The sequence below is a fragment of the Acanthopagrus latus genome, chromosome 1, assembly GCF_904848185.1.
Source record: "Acanthopagrus latus isolate v.2019 chromosome 1, fAcaLat1.1, whole genome shotgun sequence".
Taxonomy (NCBI): domain Eukaryota; kingdom Metazoa; phylum Chordata; class Actinopteri; order Spariformes; family Sparidae; genus Acanthopagrus; species Acanthopagrus latus.
Genome location: NC_051039.1, coordinates 28495412 through 28501411, shown reverse-complemented (window position 1 = coordinate 28501411; position 6000 = coordinate 28495412).

Here is a 6000-nt window from a genome sequence, read left to right as displayed (position 1 = left end):
TTATTCTGAAGAACATCGAGTCGATAATACTTTTACTGAAGTAAACTTTTTAATGCAGGACTTTTACTTGTAATGGGTTGTTTATATAGTGTGGTACTTTTACTGATGTGAATGATCAGAATTTTTCTTTCACCAAGTGAACAAATATAAAATACAACAACAATAAAGTTCCAGGACGAGCAGCTTAAACAGGTCTTTGAACAGAAGCAAGCCTGAGATCATGATGTGTAAATGGCTGAAGCAGACCTGCTCTGTATCAGCTCGAAGCCTGACCTCTCAAAGGTCCTTTTTTATGTTGTTTCATAATGTACAGCTATATACATATAAAGATTTTGCTGACTGAAAAGAAAATAATAATTACCTTTTCTTTTTTTACCATTAAAGTTATTGAGTTTTAAAACAGCAGTTTGATCAAGTCTGAAGCTCGTACTACTTTACTCTGTAATTCTGAGTTTTTTTTTAATGTAAAGCCAACCTTTAAAATGTAAAGAGTGGGATAATATTTGTTTCATGAAATTAATTATATGCTCAAAACTATTTAACTTAATTTCCACTTTGCTTTTTTTTCTGTCAAAACTACAAACAAACATAAATATAAGGTCAAAGTTGGTACGTCATCGTGATGCTTATGTCACACCTTTTGGTTATGGTGAGATACCAAAATTAAGATCAACTTTTTTACACCGTACAGCACTGTTGCTCTAGTGCAGTGACTGCAGCCTGTGAATCAGATAGTTGAGACCTGGAAATCCTTTGATTGCGGACACTGCTGAGAGGTGGTTTGGCCCGGGACAAAACACAGGCGCTGTACACAAAACTGGAGATCTGACCTTGCAAAAAAACAGACCCCACTTCTGCAAACCAACTGAACTGTTCAGTGAAAACTGTTTCACACATTTGTATGAAAAAAGTGTTTATTATGACTATTGAACTACTCCAAAAGGCTTACAGTGCCTGACAAATGTTACGTTTCTCCCAGCTTCTGAGGGTTGTAATATGTTGTTGTTTAATGGGCTGCAGTGGCTTTGAATGTGCATCACACATTTAATAGTTTTTTAACATCATCTTTCTTTGAGGCCTTTTTCTTTTATTTAGTCTCCTCGCTGAGTTAATTCCTTTCCTGTCACAGCATGTTGGTGGAGCGGCTTCAAATCAACTGAAAAACACAGACCACAGACAGACCGGCGGGAAGTGACTTCCTACCCCCTCTGCTCGTCTTTCTCTGAACCAGCACTTTACAAATGCTGAGTTTGATCTTATTACATGACAGTCACATAATAGAGGCACAGGGCAATCTGCAAATATTGACAACATTTTTTGTTGAGCACGCACCTTGACAGGACCTTCCAACCATAGAGAGATCTTGTAATCAGGAGACGCTGCTTCCATGAACGCCACTCTTGACCAGCAACAGCACTAAACCTCAGCTTATATTTTAGGACATCAAAAGAGTGTTTCTGAAATAACTGCAAGGATAATAACGAATAAAAAATGAAGATATACTTAGATTTTAACCCACATATGTTGCAGACAAAGCAAAAGTTAGTCAAACATCGTGGTAGTATAATGTCTCAGTATCTCATCGCTTCCAGTATAATGTACCTGTACACATAGAGGAAGATCAGGCCACTGAACTGAAGACCACACACCACGTCTAAATGTTGTTTACCAAAGTCTTTAAATAGTCAAGCATATTTCCTCATGAATACAATGCAGCACAATCAGAAAGAGACTGCTTAATAACATTTAATTACAGTGCAATTTCAAGTGGGGGCTTACAAATTCTCCTAATGATTTAAATGTGTTTGGATAGCTTGTTTGACAGTTTTTATGTCTGTCACTGCTTACACGTTTCTTTTTTGTGTATAAGAGTTTATGCCGTGTGTACATGAAAATGTCTGCCAGTCTCTGAATGCCTTCGCAAAGAGGCTTTTCCTGCAGCACGGACATTCACTCTTGACTTCATCCCTGTGAATTTGAATGTGGTGAAAGAGCATCTATTTATATTACTGCCGCACCTTTGACCTTTAAGTGTTGACGCCGTTGAGACCAAACCCATCCACCCGTACAAGATACTTCTCACTGATCACACAACATAGCACAAACAATGTGCGCCAAGAGTTTTCTGCTTTAGAACACCCTATAAAGTCATAAGTGTGCTACACAGTATGGGGTTATTAGGGTGTGTGCTCACAGATGTCAATCAAAAGCAGTTTTAGAACATAAAATTACATAACATGTAAATGAGACAGTTTCGGTACTCAGACCTTCGTCAGGTCAAAGACAACCAGATGAAAGTCTAAGTACCAAAAACGTTGCTGTCAGGAAACTTAATTGCCAGTGAAGTAGACAGTGTGCGGGAGTCTTTTCTTCATGATTTTGTCGGCCTCCAGTCTTCTCCTACGCACCTGTCGACCTTAAGGTGTGCAAAAGCTTCACTGTGAGGACACGCAGCCAGAAATCAAATTAGAAAAATGCATAAATGTTGGTGGAAATATTTTGCCAGGGACACTTTTCTACTTTAATTTTGAGTTTTTGTGAGCAGCTGTTGCACCACCACTAACTACCATGGGACAATAGTGTCTATTACACCAGATTGAGGAAAAGCCAACGCAATCCTCCTCTCTCACATTTTGCAACTTTTCAAGTGTGTGTGTGTGTGTGTGTGTGTGTGTGTGTGTGTGTGTGTGTGTGTGTGTGTATGTGTGCGTATGCAACTGAGACGGACCAGAATAGGATCAGAGTGGTGGAAAACTTGACCAAAGAACAGAGGCAGCAACAGCCTCGTTCGGCAACTACCGTTAGCACAAAGCAGCAGTGGGGGGCAAAGTTTTTAGGCAGGGGAACATTTGCGATGGCTATTTTGCTTCTGTTTATATGATTGTGGAATTTAACAGAATTATGTATATATGTATTTATAATTCTTAAAAATCTAAGAAAGCTTGTTGTATTTAGTGAACTAGCTGCTAACCCACCCCCCTGTTGGCAGCGAGTGCTACAGGGCCGTCTGTTTAGTCAGGCGGTACCTCTTCATGGGTTTTGGAGGAGGGGGTCTGGAGGAGAGGAGGGAGTTTTTGTGGTTGGATACTTTAAAAGTTTTGCTTGCTCTTGCTTGTTTCTAGAATCTGACCCACCATAGCTTAAAGTTATTTGATTTTCTTTCCATCAAACCACAGTTTCTTATTCAAGAATGACCTTGTACACCCAACATTTTAGGGCGTTAGGCTTAATTAACAGCTTGTCTGCTTAAAGTAAGATGACAAGATTGATACCATTCTCACGTTTGTCCGCTAGATATGAAGCTACAGCCAGCATCCAGTTTAGAATGAAGAACGGGGGGAAGCAGCCAGGTTGGTTCTGACCAAAGGTAACATAATCTGTCTTCCCATTTGCACAATATGTATTGTTTGTTTAATTCAAACGCAAAATGGAGTGTAAAACTCTTATTTACAGGGGTTAGTAAAAAGTTTGACTAGCTGAGTAAATAGTTCAGCACATAACACCCACAACTGGCCATTTTTACAGTTCTGTTTTTGTGCAGGGTAAACAAAAAATATGGAATGAGTTCATTTGCAAGCTTCAGACATGTCTATCTGTTAATAGTCTATAGTCAATAAAGTAAATCAGCTTATCTCCAAATGTAAAACTATTTATTTAATTGGTATAAATGACGAGCCCTGTAAGGAATTGCTCATCGCTGCTGATTGCTGGAACTTCTCGGCTGTCCCATGTCCCACACACCCTAAACAGACTGTATCATTGCTTGTTAGAATCTATTGTACTTTTGATTACAGTAATTAGTCACAAGGAGTCTTTTGTTCCCCTGAAGGTCAAAATAATTTACTCAAGACATCAATCTGTTTGCTTGTGTGATTGTATTTCCGTGTGTACGACTTTGACTCACTAAAAGGAGATGTGTTTTGTATACAAGATTCTCTACATATAAAGTTGGTTCTGATTCTGATTCACTGTCCTCTGGCTGGTTTGACTTGCCTCTAGTCCCACGGGAACCACACCGGTGTCCCAGACAAATCCTCCTGCCAACACGCCAGCCTCCAGAGAGCTAGGCCGGCTAAAGCCTTACTTCCCCTCCAGAGGCAGAAAAATCCAAACAAAGTAAACAGTAAGCACCTAGTAGTCAACTTCCTTATCCTTGTTAATTATTCAAAATCCCGGAGGAGAGACCGGCCCACAGTTGTCTTCTGAGTCACTTTTTTTTTTTTCTCATACAGGCACTCACTCACCACAACGGCCCCCCTCTCCCCCTGCCTCCCCTTTCAACTTCAAACCCAGTCATTTCAGCAAGCTGCGCTTTGATTGTACCAAACACCTGTATTTTTCGAGGAGAGACTTCCTTGTGAGCCCCCGCCTCCCATCTTTGATTGTTAAACAGCAGTGGCGCCGTCATTACTGTCTGTGCGACTGATGCCGCCCAGCTTCCCCTCCCATCTTCCACCTCTGCCTTTTAACCGGAACTTTAATTGCTCAGAGAAAATTTGGATTGCTTTATTTTATCTAATTTTTAAAAACCCTCAGTTTTTTATTGTGGGTGAAGGGTTGTAAAACTTGAAATGTACCTCGCTGGATTTACCGGATGAACTGGAGACGATCGCGCATTTCCACAACATCTCTGAAAAATGTGCTCAGATTTGTTAAAATATGTGGGAACTTAAATGGAGAGCATAAAAGTTGGCAGTAGCCAGATGGACACAGACACCGAACATTTTTTTTCTCTAGCTCACTAGTAATCCTCCAGGAAGACAGACAGACACTTAGACACACATACACACACCTTTGCGGCAGTAATACCATGCTTTATTAGACGGCCTCTCCTGCCATCCTGTCTCCCCCCTCAGATTAATATCCTCTGGGCTTCTCACCAGCTGTTTCCGTCTCTTAACACCCCTCATCTTCCTCTGGCCGGCCCTCCGCTTCACATGGCAGGGCTTACAAACTGGGCCGCGACGCCTGTGTGGCTCTAGGAGAGGTCTTCGGCTTAGCACTGTGTGCATACGTGTTGATACGTGAGTTCACCAGGTAAGCTGAATGGTGGCTCTCCTGTCCAGGCAACTGTTTCCCAGTGAGCGGAGAGACACAGTGTTGATAAGTAGATATAATCTTTGGACTTGTGTGGTTTACACCATCTTATTTGCACCCACTTGAGGGTGGACATCCGCAGACAGACATAATTTCATACACCAAGTTTTCTCTTAATGGTAGAACCATTTCGCCACACTGGAACTGATGCTGAATATCAAAGAAATGTCTTAACAGGAAAAGGAAAAGTCAAACATCCATAGCCAAACTTTAGATGATTTAATCTGCGTCATAAATCACCATCACTTAATTATTCAATATTACTGTTTGTTGCCAACAAGATTTGATTTATTGGTGTATTTACAAGGTTTGTTTTTCATTTGTGCTTGTATTTTCACTCTGTCTATACTTGTTTCTGTGCCAGAGCGTGTGTGTGTGTGTGTGTGTGTGTGTGTGTGTGTGTGTGTGTGTGTGTGTGTGTGCACTGTACATGTGTGCAAAGTCTTACTTGGGTGTGTCTGCCTTGGCTCAGGTGGGTGTTTACCTCTCATGGTGTTTTTACTGTTTGTGTGTAAGGGCAGACAGGATGTGCGCTGCTTGTCAGCACACTACAGGAGATGAAAGGCTGGGGAGGGTGTGGAAGTAGACGAGTGCTGTTCAGGTAACAGGTTGTCCTCCCAGAAATCTCTCAAGAATTCAGCCCCACTGCCTTCAGCACTGCTACTGAGCCACAAGTGAACGCCACTCACCACCAGGTTGCTTCAAAAATAACTCAACACCTCCGACAAATCTGGGCATAAACTGAACACCAATGGGGTCCAGGTGGGGAAGCTCAAAACACAAGCATGAGTTGAACATTCGGAGCAGCTCACTTGGCGCTCCTTGTTTCCTCTGAGCTCAGGCGTGCGTGTTAACTCTTATTAGACGACTTCCATAAAACTGATTGCGTCATCAAAACACATG